General features: G+C 44.4%; 1 long non-coding RNA gene across 1 annotated transcript; it reads right to left on the reverse strand.

Moving 5' to 3' along the window:
* Positions 1–12,640: 12,640 nt before the first annotated feature.
* On the reverse strand, positions 12,641–23,602 carry LOC141411508 (uncharacterized). Its single transcript, XR_012436310.1, has 2 exons — positions 23,501–23,602; positions 12,641–15,363 (listed from the first exon to the last, which is right to left on the reverse strand). It is a non-coding gene; the product is annotated as an uncharacterized lncRNA (long non-coding RNA).
* Between the last annotated feature and the right edge of the window lie 455 nt (positions 23,603–24,057).

The raw sequence follows: 24,057 nt of genomic DNA on the forward strand, positions 1-24,057 counted from the left end.
GGAAAAGCTAAGAGAGACCTTATCTAAAACTCGAACTTACAAAAACGAAAGGACTGGAGGCATGACTCTTAGGTGGCAGAGTTCTTGCCCAGCAAGTGAGAGGCCCTGAAGTCAATTGCCAGTACCACAACAAACAAATTGAAGGTTAATTCTCTTCTACTTCACTGTGGCCTGGATGTACTGGATTGCCCCTAAATGACAGAATGTGGTCCAGGTGTTAATGTGTGTCTTCTAAGACTAGGATCCAAAGCAACGTGGCTTTCTTCTGCTGTCTCTTGAATCCACAATGAAGAAGCCAATTGTCACGTCATGAGAATACTCCCCCAGACCTAGGGAGAGGCCCACCTTCAGAGGAACCAAGAATCCCTCCAACAGCCATGGGAGTGCACCATCTTGGTAGACCACTCTGCCAAGAGTCAAGAAGACTGCATCTTGATTGCATCTCAAAAGAGACCCTGAGCCAGAATCACCCAGCTTATAAATTTCTGAGCCCCAGAAACTGTGAGATAATAAAGGTTTGTTGATTTAAGGTACTAGGTTTTGAACTAATCTATTACATACCAATGAGTAACTAATACACAGGTTCTTGATGGGGACAGACAACTGGAAGACAGAACTGGGGTGAGGAATGATGGTTTGGATCTTGACAATGAGGGCAGAAGTTTCTATATTCAAATGATATTTGCTCAAAAGGAAAAGTGCTCTCCCGATTAGTTTGCTTATTTTTACAAGGGAGAAAGGGCAATGACCCTGAATTAACAACAGATTGATTCTTAAAAGGCTTCCTGGGCTCTGTGGCAAATAGGAAAAGAGAAAATGAGCAGTGTTAGTAGGCAATGTGCACCAAAAGGGAGACCTATGTGAATTGTGAAGAACCGTTTACTGGATACCAGGTATATTTTAGAGTATTTTATGGAGATCATATCATTTCATCTTTTTTTTTTTTTTTTTTTTTTTTGGCAGTACTGGGTTTGAATGCAGGGCCTTGGGTAGCTAGGCAAGTGCTTTACAACTTGAGCCATGCCACCAGCCCTTTTTGCCTTACATGTTTCACAAATAGGGTCTCATGCTTATGCCAGGCCAGACTAGATCTTCATCCTCCTATGTATGCTTCCTCATAGCTGGATGACAGACATGTACCACCATTCCCAGCTTTTACTGGTTGAGATGGGGTCTTGCAAACTTTTTGCCCAGGCTGGCCTTGAACCATGATCCTCCTGATCTCAGCCTCCCAAGTTGCTAGGATTACAGGTGTGAGCCATCTCACGCAGATATGTAATGTCATCTTTATCAGTGAATATCATCATTTTACAGATAGAAAAATTGAAGCAGTAGGTGGGAGTGAGGCAGGCTAGATGTAGGGAAAGTTTGAGGCTCATGTAGGTTGCCTGGGATGGGCCAGACCAACCCTTACGTGTGTGCTCTAATATTTAAGCCTTCTAGACTTTCGGCAAAAGGCTAACTCATGTCTTTGGCAAGACCTTCTATTTGAACAAGGACAAGATAGCTTTCAGTGGTAGGTAACTTCCGCTTAGGGACGCTGTGAGCTTTCTTTCTGTACAGAACTGACTCATCAATGTTTGCTCTCTAATTACACTGACACCTGGTCCCTGGCACACCTGGCCCCTAATGTAGTCAGCCTTTAACTACAGTCTAAAATACAGAGCCATCCAAGAGTTAAAAATAGCTATATGTATAAACACCTATAGATTTATAGGTGTTTATAAACACCATAGATTCCCTGTCACTTTTCAAAATTACTTTGTCCTTCCTGCCACACCTGGCAGGGCCCCTTCTGATGCTCCTATCAGTGTTAAATGTTCAGGTCATGCCTCTTAAATCAGATTTATCTCTTCCAAAATAAAAGTCTTTAGGACCCAAATCATGAGGCAACAAGACTGTTGACTCTACAAACGATTGAGGTCTCCATGAGCAACCCAGACCTCCATGAGAAACCTTATCTATGCCGAACAATAATTCAGACATCTTCTGTCCAAATGAGCCCCAAGGGAAACAACAGAGACAATCTCTTTTTATAGGTCCGGTCTGCTGCCCCTTGTCAGCTCAAAGCAGACACTGAAGATGACTGCCCCCTTTCAACAACCCCAAAAAAGAATTTTTTAGAATATTGTCTCTCAGGGGGAATTTGAGGCAGGCCAGAAGTAGGAAAAGTTTGGGGGTCATGTAGGTTGCCTGGGGATGGGCCAGACCACCCTCACCTGGCTGGGAACTGCCCATGCCCCTCCCCACTCATTCATTATTGGGTGGGAACCTCCTGGGCCTGCCCTCCCATGGGGTAGGGTAGGTTTTAAAGGCACATATAAAAGAAAAGCTTGCTCTCTCTGCCAGTGGACTCCACTTGCGCCCACCCTGCCCTCTTTTGTCTGCTTCCCTTCCCTCACCTGGCAGGACAGGTGACCCCTTCTCTCAGTAAAGCTACCCTACCTCTCCCCATCCATGTGCTCTGCTTGGATTTTTCCATTTGGAGCACGAAAACCAGGATCTTCTGGTCACAGACTGCAACAGAGTACCGTTAACAGAAGAGTCTGCTTAATAGTCTTAAGTTATACTGGAACCTTCTATGGTACCATAGTCAGTCTTATCATAGCCTATCCAATTCCTACTATCTAATTTTATGAACACTTACTAAACAGCCACAATGTAGTCACCTCACTAACCATTGTGACCCCAAATTAAGTCCCTGCCTTTGAGCTCCCACAACACACAATATATTACAGTCATCCACTATTCTCACCTCTGGCACACCTTAGCCCAAGGCACATGCTCCTCACCCTCACCCATACAAACAACCTCTCCAGACTGGTTACCTTGCTAAATTCCTCCCCCACTCCCATCTATTTTCCACCTAACAACCCAGTGGTGCTGTTAAAATGCTGTGTGTATGTGTGTGTGTGTGTGTTTAGCCAGAAATTGGGAGATTGAACCCAGGGCAAGTGCCCTACTACTGAGTTAAATCCCTACTTTGCTACTTTGGCAGTACTGGAATTTGAACGGAGGGCCTTACACTTGCTAGGCAAGCACTTTACCATCTGAGCCACTCCCCTGGCCCTTAAAATACCATTTTAATCATGCCACTCACCTGTTAAAATCCAACAATGACTTTCCATAGCACTGAGAATAAAATCCAGTCCCTCCGCCATGGCCTACAAAGCCCCACAAGACTGAGCCCCTGGCTTTCTCTATGCCTCACGCTTCTCTGCCCCATTGCCCTCACCCCCCAGCCACACCAGCCACTCCAGTCCTCAGCCCTCCCAGGCTCCCTTCTCCTGAGAAACTAGTGTCACTCCTCCCATCCTCTGAGAGCCACCATGTCACCTCCTCAGGGGAGGCTTTCCCAGTCACTTTTTTCCCTACAGAAAGAAGTCCACCCACTTTTTTCTCTTCTAGCACATCCTAGGCTTCCTTACAGCACTATGCCAATTTTATACATTAGTTTGTCTATTTTCTACACCTTTTCTATTTCTTTTTCTTTTTCTGAGATAGGGTCTGCTGGCCTGAAACTCAACTCACCATTCTCGTGCCTCCCACATTTTGGTATTACAGGCATGGACCATCACATCCAGCTATTTATTTCCTGTCTGCCCAACTGGAATATAAGCTCCTCGAGGGCAGATCACACTATTTCATATCCCACCTACCTCTGTACCTGCACAGAGTGGGTGATGAATAAAAATTTATTGAAGGAACCAATCAACCAACCACATGGAAAGTAGTCAGCAAATGATTGCAGCACAGGTGTCAACCACAGGTTTCACTGAATGGTTACCTCTTCTCAAATGCCCCTACGAGCCAGCAATGTATACATACACTTAAATTCTTGATATCTTGCTCCTATAACTTTCAAAGAACCGCACTAAGCCTTAAATATATCATTTCTTGTTTCCATAAGAATTCTGCACTGCAAATACTATTGTTCCCATTATTACAAATGAGGACTCTCTCTTCTGAGGCTCAGAGAAGTAACAGAGTCTAATAAAAGGCTATCTGACCGAAAGTGGCCAAGCCAAAATATGAATAGAGAAGTCTCACAAAGACTTATGTCATACCATCTCTCTGAGAGTTGGTAACTTACATAAAACAAGGGCTAAGGTCAAATTCTTGCATCTTTATCACCTTACTGCAAACACTGAATAAAGAACCAGCTACGACCAAGACAGATACAAAGTGCCATCAGTCATCCTACACACACTTAATGACAAAGAATTCTACCTGACTATTAATGCGTTTACATACATGAAGTGCATAGCATCTTGTTGAGCAGATAACAATCATTCAACACGTGGTTACTGTAACCAGGAGACACACCGTCAAGGTGTCCAATGCATGGGCTTTGGAGCCAAACTAAACTTGAATTTGAATCCTGATCTCTCCAGCTCACAAGTGATGTAGCCTTGGGTAAGTTACCTCACCTCTCTGAGTGTCAATTTTTACATATGTCTACTGCAAACACTGAGGGCATTTCGACTGCTTGGCACAGTACCTAGCACATCCAATATTCAAAACCTCCACTCGTGTTGGCGACTGAGGTATCTGGAAGCACTGAGCTCTCGTGGGTGGCAACTGCCTGCTGACCTGCCCAATGTTGGCATCTCTGCACTTCAGGGATCACACAGAACACAGAGCCCATAGATGCTGCTCCAATTTACTTGGCCATGGGCTGACCTTGTCTTTTTTGCAGAAAATCTCCTTCTAGATTCCAGAACATGGGCTACAAAATGGTGGGTTTTTTGTTTGTTTTTTTTGGGGGGGGGGCTACTGGAGGCATTGAAACCCTTGAGTCTGGTGTCAGCATTTAAAAGTTGGAGATACATTACCACTGTGGAGTGACTTCTGCCCTCTGAGGTATGTTTTCCCTAGAAGCACTGGAAGAAGCAGTAGGTACTGTCTCCAATAAATTAAACATTCTTGCAATAATTCACTAATTTACAATGAAACATGTCAACAGCTTTGGGAACTGGGACTCAAGTCCTTCTTCCTTCAATGTATCATTGATGACCAGATCACAATGATACTGACCTATGATAAACTTGACCGTGCCCTCCGTTAGGAGAGAGCTGTAGGGAACAGTTACTCAAGTCTACCTCTCTCTTTGATGGACAGCCCTGGAGAACACCACCAACATTTCTCTTTTTTTGGCAGTACTGGGATTTGAACTCAGGGCTTCATGCTTGCTAGGCAGGCGCTCTACCACTTGAGCCACTCCACCAGCCCTAATACCAACCTTTTATTCTCCTGTACCATTGGACTCTTCCTTGCCTAGGCTCCGTGCAGATATATAAGTATAATCCTCTTATCTAACAAAATTTAGAAGTGTAGTTTTTCAATAAAATTTTAAAAATTAAGTTGGAAATATTAATTAAAAGCAATAGGAAATAATTAAAGAAATACACATAATACTTGATTCTAACACATCAAATTCATCTTAATTACCTATCTTTTGAGATAAGGCAAAGGCCTTTTCTTTACAATGTACCTCATTTCTCTTGCATCAAGCCCACCCCTGAGGCATCATATATTATTTCCAGTTCCTAAACTTTTTTTGAAGTGCAGCAAGAACATAAAAACCTGGGCTTGGCATGGTAGAGTGCAAATATAATCCCAGCCACTCAGGAGGCAGAGGTAGTAGAATTTCAATCTTAGTACAGCCCAGGAAAAGTTATCAGGGAAACTTACCTAAAAAAAAAAAAATTAAACTGAGAGAGCAAAAGGACTGGGGGTGTGCCTCAAAGGGTCAAGTGCTTGCCTAGCAAATGTGAAGCCCTGAGTTCAAATCCCCAGTGTCTTAAAAAAGAAAAACATAACAACCTTTTTGGAGCAAATTGGGAGCAAAGTTCTTCTACGTTTCTATAATTCTCATCATAATCACAGTTGTCTTATTTACATATCATTCAACAGCAATTTTTTTGATCAAAATATTTCTGTCAGGTCTTTCCCTAGAACCCATCTTAATTTTCATGAAAACAAGAGCTCTTTTTTTTACACTCATTATTTCATACTATTAACATCCCATTTTATCTTAACATGAAATTACAAGAGCGTGCCACTGCCACAAGTAGGTTGGAGAACAGGCCCACCGGCTCATCTCTTAAGTGGGGGCAGTAGAAGGGCACATTGGGTAAACAATCTTCCCCGACCTTCACTGTCATGTCTCATGTACCTGATTGGATTTAACTCTCTCGGATATGGTCACAGTCCTGTCTTGTCTTCTTGAGACTACAGCCACCTCTTCAGCCACCCCATGAGCGAGCCATCAGAAATCTGCAAGCTCTCCTTCTAGTTTCTAACAAGCTCCTTCCATAGATCCAAGCTTGAGGTTCTCCTTGCTGTAGTCACCATGGGCTGCCTCCAGGGACTGACCTAAGGATCAGATGACACTGTGTCTGTGAAACACTTTGCAAAGGCAACAGTCCTCATGGAAGGGCAAACTCATATATTTTGTGTGTGTTTCTTACACCATCCTAATAGCTTGTAGATTTCTTATGGAGAGGAATAAAATCACAAGCATCCTAGTGGTGGTGGTGAGCTGGTGAGGGCGCAGAGTTCTGAGGGATGGAATCCCGCCTGGATACATAAACTCTTCCTGGTTGTCCTTGCGCACGCTGGACAGAGAATCCCATCAAGTCTTCCCATCCTGAACCTTTGTTAATGAACAAGAGAATAAGAATGTGACAGGATCCACTGTAAATGGTGATGGAGATTCATAAGGAGGATGAGCTGGCATTTTGTCTGGAGAAGTGGCATTTCCATACAAAACCATGGCTCTACTTTTAAAACATTTTCTTTGCTTTCCTCCTATAAAAAGTTTATTTTTATAGGCAAAGTGCCTCTTTTTTCAGGAAGGAAGATAACCTGTCATTAATGATTTATTTTTTTCTGGTCACTGGTAATACTTTTTTAGTGTTTTGCCCTTCTCCTTCCTTCCTTCCTTCCCTCCTTCCTTCCTTCCTTCCTTCCATCCTTCCTTTCTTCCTTCTCTCCCTCCATCTCTCCCTGTCCTCCCTCCCTCTCTCCCTCCCTCCCAGCCTCATTGCCTTCTTACTTTCTTTTTGACATCCATTACAGTTTTTAAAGTACCCAAGTCCTTGACTTTCCAAAAGAGACCCCAGCAAGTCTTCTTCTAGCTCAAATATCCTACAACAATTGTTCTCACACTTTAACCTGCATCAGAATCTCCTGGAAGGCTTATTAAAATACACATGGATTACCCAACATCATAACTTCTGACTGAGTAGGTCTGAGGCAGAGTTCCAAGAATTTGCATCTCCAACAAGTTCCCAGCTCCTGATCTGGCCACCATTCTCTAAGCATCACTGTCCTAAGTCTGGAATGCTGGATCAGCTGCCATGTTTTGAACAGGCACCTACTACATACCAGGCTCTGTACTGATGTCCTTGAGAAGTTCAAAGTCAAGGTAGGACAACAAACAGACATAGGTGCGAATTTACCTGTGTGTTGGCAACTAAGGGAACACAGAGTTCTTTCTGTGGGCCTCAGTTTCTCTCCCTGCATCCCAGGCCTCCAGTAGTTCTGTACATCCTACTGCCACTTCAGCCCTAGCTCTTCCTTTCTGATTGGGTGGCTGGATGGAGTACAAAGCTGTTCCCAGATCACAGTTGTAAAGGAGCCTTGGGGGGTGGGGAGGCCTGGAGCAGTTTCTTTGTATTGACCTCTGACCCTGGGGCCAGAGAAGCACTGAGTGAAGAGCCCAGGAGCGGCCTGGGCACAGGTTATCAGTGTCTCCACAGGGAAGGCAGCATAGGGAGGCCCCAGGTTACCCCTCACTTGTCTCTTCAACCCCAGATCTTTTTTATCTCTTTATTTTCAAATGCCACCCTCAGTTTAAGGTGAGGCTTAGATGCTACCATTTCTAGTGAGCTTTTCTCCTCTACCCTCCTCTGTCCCCAATGATACCCCAACTCTGAACACTTATATTTTGTCCTACCCCTTCTGTGGCAGCTGCTTCTTCCTGTTTCACAGAATAATCCAGTCTGGCCAGGTACAGTGGCTCATGCCTGTAATCCCAGCTATTCAGGAGGCAGAGATCAAGAGGATTGTGGTTCAAGGCCAGCCTGGGCAAAACATTAGCAAGAGTCCATCTCAATGAGCAAGCTAGGTGTGGCAGTTCATGTCTGTAATCCCAGCTACTCTGGAGACATAGGTAGACAGATCTCAGTTTGAAGCTGGCTGAGGGCAGAAAGTGTAAGATACTATCCAAAAAATAAATAAAGCAAAAAAGGTTAGGGATTTGACTTAAGTGGTTGAGTGCCAACCTACCAAGCATAAGGCCCTGTGTTCAAACCCTAGTATTGCTCCCCCAAAAAGAAGAATTGGGTCTAACCTCTCTTGCTGACCACGAGTTCCATTTTTTTCTCAGAATTCTCCATTTTGCACACAGCCTTGTATACACATCAGAGAATTAAATAATTTTTCTTTTCTTTTTTTTTTTTTTTTGGTGGTACTGGGGTTCGAATTCAGGGCCTTGCACTTGCTAGGCAAGTGCTCTACCACTTGAGCTATTCTTCCAGCCCTAATTTTTTTTTAATTCTAAGGAATTATTCTGCTCTAAAGAAACAGAGTTCATGCTATAGAAATTATTTAGCTCCCCAAGCCCACAGTGTGCAAGGAGGGAGGGGAGCAGCCAGAAGGGAAGCTAGCAGGGGTGGGCAGAGGTCAGAGATGAGGCAGGCCATTCTGGAATTTGGCTAGAGGCTGGAGTGAATGGGTGATAACTGGCAGAGGGAGGATTACAGAAATTCCAGGCTTTCTTCACTGGTTTATTTGTTTGTTAGTTTTTCTTTTGCTCTCCAGTGTCCTGCACATGGCCTGAATCTTGGGTAGCATCTGCTGTCTGCCCAACTCCTTCAAATGGAACTTGGCATTTGATGTATTCCCCAGAAGAAAGTCACAGTGCATTAATAAAAAAATTAATTTACTGAAGGAGAGGCTGGAGAGGGGATTGACTTCATACATTACATAGTAAAAAAAAAAAAAGATCCAATTCCTCATCAACTTAATAACAAATAGAGACTCTCTAACAATGAAGAATTTATTCAGGAGTTGATGTAGCAATGGTAATACACACAGGCATATCCAACGAGGCAAAGGAGACAAGGGCTCTTTGGTTTGGTTTGGTTTGGTTTTTTTGCTTGTGTTTTTTCTTTTGTCTTTGTTTTGATATAGGGTCTTGCTTTGGAGTCCAGGAGGGCCTTGAACTCATGATCCTTCTACCTCGGCCTCCCAAGTGCTGGGAATACAGGCAGGCACCACCATGTCCAGCTAGACAAGGGCTGTTAAGGTAAAATGAAAGGAATCACAGAAGACGCTTTAAAGCAGTTATCCTTGGCCTCCAGGATCAATAGCAAAGGTGGCTTTGGTGCAAAGTTGGGCAGACAGTTGCTGAGCAGATGTCCTTCCAGAAATATGCTTGTATAAGTTTGCAGCAGTCTTCGTGCAAGGCTGTGGTTCAGAACGTCCTTTGTCACAGCTCTGGTTGTCAGGCATACATGCACAAGACCTCCTTTAGGATCTCCTGGCTTTGTTTTTGTGACAGTTTGACACAAGTGACTCTTTTTGGATTCTGACAACTTCCATGAGACGTTTTGTTTCCTTTCAGAATCCTCTTCAGTCAACCCTCTTAACTCTCATGTTTTCGTCAACTAGCCTCTGAAGATCCAAGTACTTCAGCTCTTCTCAGCTGCGACACTTCACCCTGCAAGTTGAAGGCCTGAGCTTTGACCACAGTCAGCTGTGAGTCTCTGAGCAAGTGTCCTTGGAAGTCCCGAGCACCCTTCCCCCACGTTCAGTGCACACAAAAGTCTCCAAGCTGACTGACACTCATGCTTCAGGCAGTCTCCTCCCCACAAGCAGTAAAGCTGGTCATGAGGAACTTCCACTGGTGGAAGTGGACTCTAACATTTTGGAGTTAGGTCAAATGGCCTTGAAACTCCCACTTGGTTTTGGAGCGCCTACTTCTAGGGCCTGACCTGCGGTAGGAGATGTGCAACTGTCCTGAGGCCACCATGCAAAAGCTGTCAGAGAGGTCCTGAGAAGACACAGAGAGTCAGAGGAGCGGCCCAGCCAGCCCTCGCTGTCAGGCCAGCCACTCCAGTCATCCCAGCAGAGGTCCCAGACACAGAAAAACCATCTTGTCAGGTTCTGCCGAAAACTCAGGTTCCTGAGCAATTCCTGCCACTTTCAGCCATGACAGTACAGTAAACAAGATCAGTAAATAAGTACAAGATAGCCAGATCATCACTGTTCTTCACAATCAGCAAACTGGGTGCTGGAAAGCTGGGGAGATAGCAACTTGTGAGGCTGTTGACACGGGGTGCACCTTGGAAGGTCCCACTGCTCTGCTGAGTCTCCAAAGCACCTGCAGGGGTCCCAGATTGAAGACCACCATCCTCTGCTGCTCCTTCAGAGCCTTCCCTAAGCCTCTGCTCTCATTCTGAGGCAAGTCAAGGCCCTAATTGAGAATCCATGGCTCCCAGGATAAAAGCCCAGCTTCTCACTGTGGCCCAGTCTCTAATCTCATCCCAGAGGTTTTCCTCCCTGGTTCCTCAGTTTCCCAGCTATCTGAGCTTATCCACTTCCTGCCACACACTGAATCCTCAGCCCTCACAACCCTCCCCAGGGCTTTGCACACACGGATTCCTCTATGTTGCTCCATGGCCTGGCTCTTCCGCTCATCTTCTTGCAGAGAGAACTTTTTCTGAGCCCCTCACTAAACAAGCCTGTTCCAACCCTTATTGTTATTACAGCAGTAACCATAACTCAAAAAATACTTAAAAGATCTATCAATCAACTTGCGTTAGTCAATCAATCCCACAAGCCCTGTTATGGTTCAAGTGTGAAGTGTCCCCCACAGGCTCATGTACTGGGGCTTGGTTGTCAGCTGATGGGCTTTTGGGAAGTGATTGGGTCCTGAGGGCTCTGACTTAATCAATGGGTCGATCCCTTCATGGGTTGAAAAGTTGAATAGACTTTGGGAAGGGCTGGAGACTTTAGGAGGTGAGGCCCTGCTGGAGGAAATAGGTCACTGAGGGCATGTCTGTGGGGCATCTTGCCCTGGCCCCTTCCTGTTTGTCCTCTCAGCTTCCCGATTGCCATGGGGTGAGCAGCCTCTGGCTCACAGTCCTGCCTCCATGACGCTCAGCCTCGCCACAGGCCCACAGCAATGGAGCAAGCCCACCATGAACGGGAAAACCTCAGGAACCTGGGGCAAAATGAACCCTTCCCCTTTTAAACTGTTTCTCTTGGAGATCTGTCACAGAGATGAAAAGCTGACTCTCACCGGGACTGTGTCTCCCTTGTAGACAGCACTCAGGAGTATGCAAGTGCTTACTAAGCACTTAGTAAATGTTAAGGCCATATGTGCACGGCCGCTACCACCTTCCTGGCAAACTGTCACATCATAAATAGGTTGCATTTCCAGATATTCCCGAGACTCAGAGCAAACGATTTTTCTAGTCTTTACAAGACCATTGTTATTTTTACTCTTTATTACGGGCAATTTCAAATATATACAAAAGGGAATAGAACAATGAGCCCACGGGAACCCATCATCAGCCTCAACAACTATTAACTTCTGCCTGATCTTGTTTCATTTGTTCTGTCACCTGTTCCCCTCCCCGCCCCCCGACAATATTATTTTAAGTTGGTCTTCGACATTGTATCATTTCAGCTGTAAATATGTCAGTATGTACCTGAATAAATGCTAAAAAAAATAATGACCATATCTAAAAGAAAAAAAACTCTTTAATATCATGGCATAGCTAGTTAGTGTTCAAAGTTTTAATTGTCTCATATGTCATGAATAGTTAATACTTATCTCTTTCTGTCTCTATCTCCTCTTCTTTCTAGCTGGTTTGACATTAGATCCAAATTGGGTCCACACATTGCAGTTGGTGGATGTATTTTTTTCTTTGGTGGCACTGGGGTTTGAACTCAGTGCTAGGCAGGTGCTCTATCACTTGAGCCACTCCACCAGTTCCTTTTTGTGATGGGTTTTTTCGAGATAGGGTCTTGTGAACCAGATCCTCCTGATCTCTGCCTCCTGAGTAGCTAGGATTATAGGCGTGAGCCACTGGCATCTGGTTGGTGGATGTAGTTTTAAGCTTCTGTAATCTGTAATCAATTTCTCTCTCTCTTTCAATTTATTGTTGCAATGAGGAATATGGGTCATTTTTCCTGAAGTGTTTCCTATTTTATCAGTCTCCTGGGGTTGCCATAACAAAATACCGTACTCTGGGTAGCTTAAACAGCAGAAATGTATTTTCTCACTGTTCTGGAGGCTGGAAGACCAAGGTCAAGATGCAGGCAGGGCTGGTTTCTGGTGAGGCCTCTCTTCCTGAGCTGCGGACAGCCACCTCTCACTGTGTCCTCAAGTGGCCCTTCCTCTGTTGATGCAAGCAGAGGTGGGGAGGTGGCTATGCTCTTCCTGGTGTCTCCTCTTCTTCTAAGGACAATGGTCCTATCAGATTAGGGCAGCTTTTATGATCTTATTTAGCTCTGATCACCTCCATAAAGGTCCTATTGCTACGTGCAGTCACATGGGAGGATAGGGCTTCAGTGTATGAATTTTGGGGGACTATATTCAGTCTCGATCACTCCCCATGAGGTTATTTCACATAGGATCTGAGGCTTGATAAGATTAAGATTCATTTTTTTTCTTTTTCTTTTTTTTTTTTTGGTGGCACTGCCTTGTACTTGCTAGATGGGCACTCTAACACTTGAGCCACAATCCACAGCCCTTTTTCGCTTTAGTCATTTTTTTGGATAGGGTCTTGTGCTTTTTGCCTGAATTGGCCTCAGACCTCGATGCTCCTAAATATGCCTCTGTGTAGCTGGGATTACAGTATACACCACTATACCCAGCTTGTTTGTCAAGATGGGGGTCTCACTAACTTTATGCCTGGGCTGGCCTTGAACCTCGATCCTCCTATCACCACCTCCTGAGTAGGTGGGATTACAGGCATAAACCACTGTACTTGGCCAAACTTCAACTGTTTTTGAAAAGATGATTTCTTACCAGTATGGTATACCTCTATGATGTTAATTCATATAAATGATCCCATATAGAGATTCATTGTTTAACTGTCCAAAATGGAATCAATTACATTCTACTCAGTCAAGATACTGAGTTTATGTTTGGAATTCTGTCAGATTTTTCAAAGGTGAAGTCACAGGTAAGAACAAGGATTAACAATGTTATTGTATCCATCCAATCTTCTTCTTTTTTAGGCAGGGTCTCACTATGTAGTCCAGGTTGGTCTCAAACTTGTGATCCTCCTGTCTCAGCCTCCTGAGTGCTGGGATTATAGGAATACACTACTGTACCTAGGTAGGAAATTTAATTTTCTTTCCTTTTTTTTGGTGGTGCTAGGGTTTGAACTCAGGGCCTTGAGCTTGCTAGGCAGGTGCTCTCTCTACCTCTTAAGCAACACCTCCAGCCCAGAAATTTTCTTAAACTGACTTTTAACAATATCTCAAATATTTAATCAAGCACCAAGTGGATTGGATTCTCTTTTGGAAAAGATACCAATTGGGAGAGGCATTTAGTAGTGTGAGGTCCTCCCTGAGAGCTAGAGCAGGTTGACCATAAATGTTCCTCATTTTAGTGTTATCAAGTTTCAACCCAGCAGCAGACGGATTCATGGTGAAGCCGAAATGCAAAGCTCCATGCAGATGGAGACTCCTCCCCTCCCCCAGTCTGGTTCATATTTCCTGCTATTTCCATCCTCACCACTGTCTACATTTTCACCAAGTTTTGGTAAAAATTCCCATATGGAATCTTGCCCTGCAAGATTTCTTAAATTTTGTTTTTATATAGTGATTACCGTGTGCCAGATAGGATTCCAAAATCCACCTTGTGGATTCACTCATTTTGTCCTCACAGCAATCCTATGAAGTTAGGTATTATCGTTAGCCCCATATAAGAGATGAGGAAAATGAGGTGCAGAGAAGTTGACAACTTGCCTGAGGTCACCAGTGAGTGGTGGTGTCTAGAATTGGATCCAGGACTGGAGGAGTGACTCACGTGTTAAAAACACCTGCCTAGCAAGTGTGAGGCCCTAAGTTCAAGCCCCAGAGCTGCCAGAAAAAATGTAATGTAGAACGTAGATTCTGTTCTCACTTTGTCACCAGCTTCAAGTGCTTCCGACCTTCTTTGACATTCAGATACCGAAGGTGTTGCTCTTCCGGAGGCCATGATGAGGCTGGTACTGTGGCCATAGTGGAGCAACCGGTGACTCACCACTGCCTCTCTTGTCTGACTCTCCCTCACCCAGAGCACCTCCCACTAGGGCAATGCAAACCCTAAAAACGTGCTTAAACAGCCAGAGAATGGGCTGCGAGCACATCAGGACCCTCCTGCTGGAGGTCTTCCATTTTTCTCATTGCAGGAAAAAGCCTCACAGGAAAAAGAACTTCAGGTTGGGAAACTCAGAGCCGAGAGAATGGATTATACAGACAGGACTGGGAACCACAGCCCAGTACGAGGGGTGGAGAGAGGATGCACCTAGGATTGCTGGGACAGCAGAAAAGGACTCATGTGATCCTGGGCCAGTTACCTTCTGCTTGCTCCTTGGCCTCCTCCAGTGCTCTCTGCCCCTCTGCCCAGTGGGCTCCATCAGCCAGTCTTGCCCACCAGCCGGCATGTGATATGATCCATTAAGAAAACACTGGCAGGGGCCTAACGGGTAGCAGGAGAGAGAATTCCATGGCATGCAGAATTCCACAGATACAGCTCTCAGTGGCTCCAACCGTGTTTTCCCCTTGCTTTTTCCAAGTCTGCAGGATGGAAACAGCTTCCCAGGACTGCTCTCCTTGGGGCCTGGGCGTCCTGTTTGCTCCCCTCAACCTGGAACATTCAGGGGCAGCTCGGTTTCATGCTGGGACTATAATCCAGGCATCAAAAGGACACACGTGAATTTGCAGAAGTTGGGTAAGAATGGGTAGGAAGACCCAGTCCAGGACAGACTGGGGTGGGAATGTGTGCCAGCTGGTCCCGCACCAAGTGTAAGGATCCCATACTCTCCAGCCTTATTAATCATCCACACATGTTAGTAGCCTCCACCTCCTATATGGGAATGACAATCCCAAGCCTCTTAAGGTCCTTATGGTGGCTGGGAAGGCCATCATGATGCTGAGCCAGGGCTGGAAACGTCTTCACAAATGCCTTTGCTTTTCTATGGCCCCAAACGTTGCAACATGTCCTAGTGTATGAGTTTGATGCCCTTGCCATGCTAGAACCAGAGTGCCTCAGTTGAACCAAGGCTCTACCCCTTATGAGCACTGTGACTTTAAGTAAGTAGGGAATCCTCTGGGCCTCAGTGTTCTCATCTGTAAAACAGGGAGAAAAACAGAGTTTGGGCAGAAACTAAATGACCTGTTACATGTAAAGCTCTTAGCATAGTACCCAACACCAGAAAATACTCAGAGATTGTTGTCCCCACCCCTTAGGTAAGCCACATAAACTTGAGCAGTTTACTTCAGCTTTGTGTGCCTCCCTGTCCCTCTGCATCAACTGAAATAGTAACACCGACTTAGGGTGAGCTGTACGGAGATGAAGATGAAGAACACGTCAATGGAAGTTTTATAGAACTATAAAACATCTTATGGATGCACAGTCTTTTAAAAATACATAATAATAATTATTACCATAATAAAAACCAACCAGGGCCCCTCAGCAATATCTCAATAAGCCTAAGTACCGGTACCCATAATAAGATAGAGGAAAAAATTTAATAATAAGACCAGGAGAAGTACAGACCATTTGAAGAGGGAAGAAAAAGCCCAAGAAAAATGATCGAGAAATGGATTTGGTTTCATTTGAATCTAACAGCTCAAAAGAAACTGTTGGAAAGTCATTGTTGTTTTGGTGGTACTGGGGCTGGAACTCAGGGACTCATACTAGGCAGGTGCTACCACTTGAGCCACAGTGCCAGCCCTGGAAAGTAATTTATGTCACCATATATTATCCAAATCAACTGATCATCCACCAGCTAGGAACAATGATTTAAAATACACTAGAGCAGCTGCGTTGAAATGAACAGTCACCCCAGGACAACTCCCAGAACCCTCTCCTGCTCCCCAAGCAGACTGAGGGGACCAGATCCCTTGTGGGACCAGCACACCTCTCTGCTAACACCGGTCCTCGTCCAGAAGGACCAACAGCCACAGTCCATGAACCATGTCCGTGACTTTGTTTGGAAGATTAGACTCTCAAAGTAGATTGCTTTTGTCTCCCCTCCTTTTCTTCTCTCCCCTTTCCTGCCCAGTAAAGGCATCAACTTAGCAGTCAGGGTTGTAGCCTCCTGCTACTCCGAGCATAGTCTGAGGGCCACCTTGAGCTGACAGCAAACATGCACCCCCAGGCCTATTGCAGCTGAACCTGTGTTTTAGTTTAAGCACAGGTGATTTGTGTGCTCAGTAAAGTTGGAAAAGCAATGCTGTAATCTCTCTGAACCTCACCATGAGGCTAGTGTGAGGGTACATTCACAGTAGCTAGCCACACATGCTAAATTCAGTCATTGTCATCCTCCTTACCCAGCACCCTTCTCACTGGCCTGGGCTTCTAACACTGACCTTAACTTGCTTCCTTGGACTCTGCCCACGGCCAGTGCCCCATAGCCTGACGTCAGCTCTTCCCTTGGAGACCCTGGCAGGCTGGCTGTGGCCTATTGCAGTATTTCACAGCACTCTCGGCTCACATAACTGTCCCCAAGCCCCTCCTCTCTTGGCCCATCCCTTCTGGTGGACACTTAAGACCCAACGACAGTACTTATTTTAGTCGTGCTGCCATTGCCCCCAGATGGCCTTGGAACTGCTACTGAAATTTGCCTTCACAGCCTCACACAGTGCCTGGCCCAGTTGAGGCACTCAACTGACTATTCCTTAGGGGAGGGAATGAAAAAACAAGGATTGCTTCCCACTGAGCCATAGCATTTGGGATTAATAGCTTCCTTTAGGGATTCACTTTGCTTGTCCTTATTTTAACTTCTCTCTGACATGACAAAAGTGTGATACAGGGCTGGTGGTGTGGCTCAAGTGGTAGAGTGGCTGCCTTGTGAGCACAAAGCACTGGGTTCAAATCCCAGTACCATCAGAAGGTTGAGATTGAATGCCTACTAGGAAGAAAGGGCTAAGGAGGAGGCCGGACCTGTTCAGGTTTCTAGATCTCAAGCTTCTAGATCAGGGAGCCCTTACTCACTATGATTCCACACTGAGGACTAATGCCATATTGCCAATTGGCCTACAGTATTTCTGGTCCTGGCCTGTCCCTCCATGCTTAGGTCACTGCAGGCTATTGGCGGCCTGCCCCAGTTTCCTCACAACCCAGTACACCCATCTCCTAGCTGCTAGGAGTGCTATGGCTGAAAGTTTCTAACTATGACCTTCTTTAGATACTTGCTCTAAGATGAGCTGTCTTGCCTAGAAAAGCTTGGGATATGTCCCCCCAACTTTCACCCCAAGAAGCCAATAACCCTGATGGATACAGGGACACAGAACCCAAGCTTAGTCCCCTTGCCTCAAGGTGGGGCAATTCTGTAGCACAGTTTGTATTCCAGAATCTCCATGGAGCAGGCCAAGGCTAGAATTTGCCTGGGAACGCTTCCTGGCATGGCTCCTTCCTCTGCCCAGTCCACTTCCCTCCACCTCCTTACAGCTTTCTTTCTAGTGACCCTCAATAGACTGTGTGTGCACCAAAGGCCTGGCTCAGCCTCTGTTTCCAGGGACCCTAACTGAAGACAGTGCTCTTGGGATTTAGTGGATGAGTGACAGGGTAAGATTCTATGTTTGGGATCCCAAACACCGTGTCAACACTGGCTCAACAGGACTCACACTTGGGTCTCCTTCCACTCCATTAGCCCACAGGGCCACCAGAGCCAAGTCCAAGGAAGAGTGTGTTAGTCAGCTTTCCATTGCTGTGACAAAATGATACCGGTTTTGAGTTCATCAGGTTTTTGTCCAGGGTGGGTCAAAGAATGACAAGCATGGACAACAGATGAATGGCGAGAAAGAAGTTTATCAAAGTAAAGAAAGACAGAGCACCCACATAGGTGGGACTCAGAAAGATTGAGCTGTGGCAACTGTGTTGTCTAGGAATTTTTATCTAGTTTTTGGTGCACTTTTAGGGCAGACTTTGCAAGACCCTAGAAACAGCTTTCTGATAGGTGGGCCTTTGGGCAGCCTTGGAGACAACTTTTTGATAGGTGGACTTTTGAGTAGACCCTTATCCCCTCCTTATCATGAGCCCACATCCACAGCCTCAGGACTGCCTGTGCTACCTCTGTTCTCTTACCTAACATCTATTTCTTGCTGACTCTCTCTGCTCTTTTGTGGCCCCCAGCCCAAACTGCCTTAGATCAAGCTAGCTCCTAACAAAAATATCTGGGAAAAGCAAGTTAAGGGAGGACAGATTTATTTTGGCTAATGGTATCACAGGTCTCAGTTCATGGGAGGCTGCCTCCATTGATTTGGGCCTGACATGAGGCAGATCACCCGGGCAGTTGGGTGGTGTGTGAGAGGAGGCTCTTTGCCTCTTGAGAGAGAGAGAGAGACAGGAGGCCTGGGGACAAAATAAACCCTTCAAAGGCATATCCCCAGTGACCTACTTTCCTCAACCAGGCCCCACCTGCTAATGTCTCCACCACTTCCCCATAACACCATCAGCTGGCAACCGAACCTTTGGCACATGGCCTTGGGCATCTTAGATGAAACCCTCGAAGTGAGGGGTGAGAATCTAAAGCTGCACTGTCACAAATGGCTGTCACCTGCCACACAGGCTGCTGAGCGCTTGAGATGTGGCTAGTGCCACTGAAAAAAAAACTGAGTGGCCAATTTCATTGGATTGTAATTTATATTCTAAACCAGGTACTTAGGATTAAAAAACTTGTAAGCATCTCCAGACAGCTTGTTTATGCAAATCTATTTCTTTTTCACTTGATTTCACTTGTAAATTGTAGGAAATCTAATACAGATCAAGAATTTTCAGTGAGAACTTGGTCTCCAGGTTAAGATATGCTGTATTCATTTTAAAAAATATACAAATTCTAAATATCTAGTGTTCATTAACAATTTAAAAGATATCTTTTAGTACTGTTTTCTTATTGGAATACTACTTTATTTTGTTAAATAAATGCTATTAAAATTAAACAACTTTTAAAAATTACTTTTTAAAAAATATGGCTACTAGAAAATTTAAAATTACATATATGGCTCATATTCTATCTCTATTGCCAAATCTGGTCAAGAACCTTGGCCCAAATAGGCAGATGAAAAGGGGGAAAAGGGGCTTTTTAAAAAATTTTATTTTGTTATTTATTTATTTATATTCATTTATTCACATGTGCATACATTGTTTGGGTCATTTCTCCCTGAAAAGGGGCTTTTATTTGCCCCCAAGTACCCTTTCCAGACCTTTCCAGACCCTTCGCTATTAAGGATCTTGAGTTTCCTTTGCCACTCAACCCCACTAAGAACCGATTCTGAGTCTTTATCTTAATTTAACTCTTTAGCCATTCTCCTCAGTTAGGGGTTAGACTGAATAAACAAAATCAATGTCTTTGCAGCAATGTCAAGTGTGGTAGACTATTATCTTGGTGACACTGCAATCAATCATGGCTCCCCATACCCACACCCTTCAGATCATGGTCCTTGGTCATCAACCCCCAGCTGAGTTCCCACTCAGTAGTCAACAGGCGTGTGACAGCCAGGCATGTAACTGAGGCCACCTCATAAAAGCAATGTATCCTAAAGAGGACTCCGAGGAGCCAAGAAATAAGAACTTGCCTCACCCACCATTCTCTTCTAAGGAAAATGGCTGTAAATTGCTCTTTCTTGAAAAAGTTTCCATGGCTCCAGCCATGTGACTTAAATGACTCCACCCGAGTAACTGGACTGATTTGATAGGAACAGGGACCAGTGGTTGAGCTAAAAGCAATTACGCAGAGGTGTGTCCCATAATAGGGAGCCCAACTCGTGTGATGTAGCCTAGGGTAAAGTCTTCCATGGAGCCTGGTGGCATCAGGCCAATCAGACTCTCCTTTCCAAAGGGGGAATGTGAGGACCATAGCAGCCACATAGGGCACTGAACTTGGAAACACTGGCTCAAAGAGACTATGGGATGTCTCAGTTGCCCATGTGTGTACTCAGGAAACCCTAGATCTCAAGTTGGATTCCCAGAAATAGATTCTGAAATAAGAACTAATGCGAGAAACAGTTTTTAAAAATCTGTTCCCATGAGAAGCTGGTAGGAAGTGGGGGAAGCAGGACAGGAAAGGGGACAAACCAAGCTGACCTACCAGGGGTAAGACAGCTTTATCCTGATCTGGCAAGAAAATTCTGGAACATAAGTTACACACCATAGGTGGACCCAACTGAAGGTGAGGGAAGTTGGTTTTCATACTCTCCCACCAATCAGCCCTTAACCAAAGGCCCCTTCAATGGGAGACACAAACTCCCCAACACCTCCAGCTCTCCAAACCAGGCCCCACAATTCCAGTAACGCAAGGACAGCTCTCAGAGGAAGACTTGCAGGTATAAAACCTTGAAGAAACGCACACTGAAACTAAGGAGGGGTGACCAGACACAATAAAGAGATTTGAGGACTCTGACCAGTGCACCAACAGTGTCCTTTGTAGTCCTTCATGGGAGGTCACCTGTCGGGGGGTCTCTCCAGCAGCCTGAAGGGTATATCTAGATGAGCAGGCTTCATGCTCACCATGTTGATAGTTTTCAGACTGTTCTCTACAGTTTCCTCTTGTATAACTATAAATTCAGGAGAACCCAGACTATAGGGGATCCATCTTCCTCTGTTCTGCTATAAATGGAGAGGTTCTATTTTTTTATTTGTTTTATATTTTGGGCTTTTGTGTGTGCTTTTGCTTAACTACAGGTCTCCACAGCTAATGAAAGTCTTGAAAACTGTTTTGATAGACCACAGTCAAAAGTAACATAATGGTTGTTAGTTTATTGCATAACAAATTACCGAAAACTTAGAAGCTTAAAATCATATATGTTTCTTATGGAGTTTGTGGAACTCAGAAGCCCAGGCTCAGCTTTGCTGAGGCTATGATCCGGGTATTGGATGAGAGTGTGTTCTCATCAGAAGCTCGACTAGGGAAAGATCTGTTGTCAAGCTCCTTCAGGTTGTTGGTAGAATTTGTCTCCTTAGAGTCATAGAGCTGGGGACCTGTTTTATTGTTGGCTGTTATTTGAGGCTGCTGATAGCAAGTACATGCTGCCTGCAGTTCCTTGTCATTGACCCCCTCCATAAGCCCCCTGCCCCACTATGGGCAGCTTACTTCTTCAAGATAGCAATGAGAAAAGGGTCTGTAGTGGCTGCTAGCAAGACAGAGCTGTATGTGAGTATAACAATGTGACCGTGCCATAGTCTACTGGTTACAAGCAAGTCCTTGGTCCCACCCCATTATGCAAGTCTTGAAAATGGGACCACTCTGGAGTCTGCCCACTACAATGGTTATAGAGGGCTAATATTTAATAAGAAGCCTCCTGGCCTCCTGTCTATTCATTCCAGATCAGTCTTAGGCAAGCAAGCATTCTTTCCCATGCCTACCCTAAATGGTTTTGATCCATTGCCTTGCTTTTTGGCCTGCCATATCTATGTGCATTTTAACAACACATATTCACCTGTGTTCTGACCACAGGTTCTGTCTTGGGTTCTCCCTGGCTAACTCTGTAGTTTTCCCCCATGGCAGCTTTCTTACAGATGTTGCCTTCAGCCCCACACTGGTAACCTTTTATTTGTGCAATTAATTTCCTGCCTCAATCGTCTCAATAGTCATATGATTATCACTGACATATGGGGAAAGGCTAAAGTTCACTAGGTCAATTTAACATGTTATTGAACAAGAAGCTTTTCTTTAAATTTTCTTAGATAAAAAGAAGTTATTTTTAGATTACTTGTACTCGACTGCCTTGGTAAATTTGACATTATTTAAATTTATTTTTAGCTTTGTGGCAATTTAAAAAAACCTACAGGATACTAGCTTTAGGAATTTTGGCTGGCATTTCTAAAAACCACATTTTGTTGAAAGCTTGCTGGATTTAGATATTGAAAATGTTGATTCTTTTTGTTGTTGTTGTTCAGTGCTGGCATTTGAATTCAGAGCCTCACACTTGCTAGGCAGGTGCTCTACCACTCGAACCACTCTGTCAGACCTATTTTGTGCTGGGTTTTTTCAAGATAGGGTCTCTCAAACTATTTGCCCTGGCTGGCTTCAAGCTGAGATCCTCCTGATCTCTGCCTCCTGAGTAGTTAGGATTATAGGCAAGAGCCACCAGCGCCACCAGCAAGATGTTGATTCTTAATAACTCCACTTTATTCTCTCTTTTTCCTAAGGTCTTAATGGTACACTGTATTTTATTTCATGTCAAAACAGTTAATAGTAAACATGAGGGAATAAATAATATGTTATTTGTCCAGCATTGTCAGAAAAAAAACCAAAACCCTAACTGTTCAGAGTTCATCAGAGAAACAAAAGGAATATGAGGTGAAGGTCATTTCAGAGATTTACTAATCAGGGATAGCCAGTATTCACACAGCTGTTTCAACTTACCCACTGTGCCTGTGCAGACATCACCAATCTATCACTGCACTCTTCTGCTGACTCTGGATGGAGTTTCAGAGTTCTTCTTAACTCTGGGCAATTGCTACTGATGTAGACAGGGTTCTTCAGTAACATGCCACAGAAACTACACCCAGCTAGCTTGAGCAAATGAGGACTTTTATACAAATATACAAGAGTGACCCAAAAAAGTCTAAACCAAGAATACAGCTAGACTTTGGAACTAGATACCAGAAAGTCATCTAGATTCTGCACCCTTAGCACCCTTGTTAGTTTGTCCCTGTCACAGCCTCCTCCAGAGTCTATCTCTAAATCTCAGTACCAGATGGAGTCTTACTAACTTTTCACCAGGACTGGCCTTGAAACTTGATTCTTCTGATCTCTGCCTTCCAGGTAGCTGGGATTACAGGCAGGAACCACTGTCCTGGCCCTCCTCTCCCTTTTTAATTTTCCATCCTAATAAAAGGAATTAAGGAAATCTGTACAACTGATTTTCCCAGATAATTTCAATTCACCATTTTATTTTTAATTTTTACTTATTATTGTTATTAACCTTATTATTATTGATTTTTTTTGGTGACAGGGTCTTACTCTGTAACCCAGGCTGGCCTGGAACTTGTGATCCTCCTACCTAAAGCTCCAGAGTGCTGAGATTATAGGTGTGTGCCACCATGCCCTGCTGGAATTTGCCATTTTAAATGTCTGTATCTAACCATTCTTTGACATAAAGTTTTCTAAAATGTATTACAAACTTCCCTGCCATGGAAAAAAGCCATGGGCCATAATTGTAGATGTCTCTTAATGACACAGGGTTACAGTTGTGAACCTTACTCGTCACTCTAGGTCATAATAATAATGTTCTTAGAACAGAACCTAGTGATACTTACAGGCTGTCTTCCCCACAGCTGTGCCTCCGCTGTTGAGGAGGACTGATTTGGCTGCTTTTTCCTCTCTGTCACATCTTGATTTTGTGTCTTCTGACAGCATCCCTGCTCCTCCACTAGCTCTGCAATGAACAACATATAGGAATTTGATCCATCATGGGGTTTCATTTCTCCTATAATTCCAAACAATTAGTTCTGGTGGGAAGGGCAAGTGTTCACTACTGAGTCAAGTACACAGTTTTGCACAAAATTTGCCACAATGTACAGGCTTTTATTTTTCTTATAGGTTTATAATGAATAATGTAAGTCAATTGCTGAATTGATGGTATGGTGCCTTAAATTTTGCTTCAACTGTGCCACTTTGGATATGCCAATATTGTAAAGCCCAGGGTGCCAAGTCAAGGTCAGCTTATGCACAAAATATTTTGAGAAATGAAACTGAAACCAGGTGCAGGCTATTTTAGATTGGTTTCCTGAGTTGATTCTCCTTACTATAATATGATCAGGTCATGGAATAGGAATGGTTTTATGAGCCTTTTTGAAAATTTTCAAAACTCAAA

This window comes from Castor canadensis, chromosome 10 (genome assembly GCF_047511655.1).
Source record: "Castor canadensis chromosome 10, mCasCan1.hap1v2, whole genome shotgun sequence".
Classification (NCBI taxonomy): domain Eukaryota; kingdom Metazoa; phylum Chordata; class Mammalia; order Rodentia; family Castoridae; genus Castor; species Castor canadensis.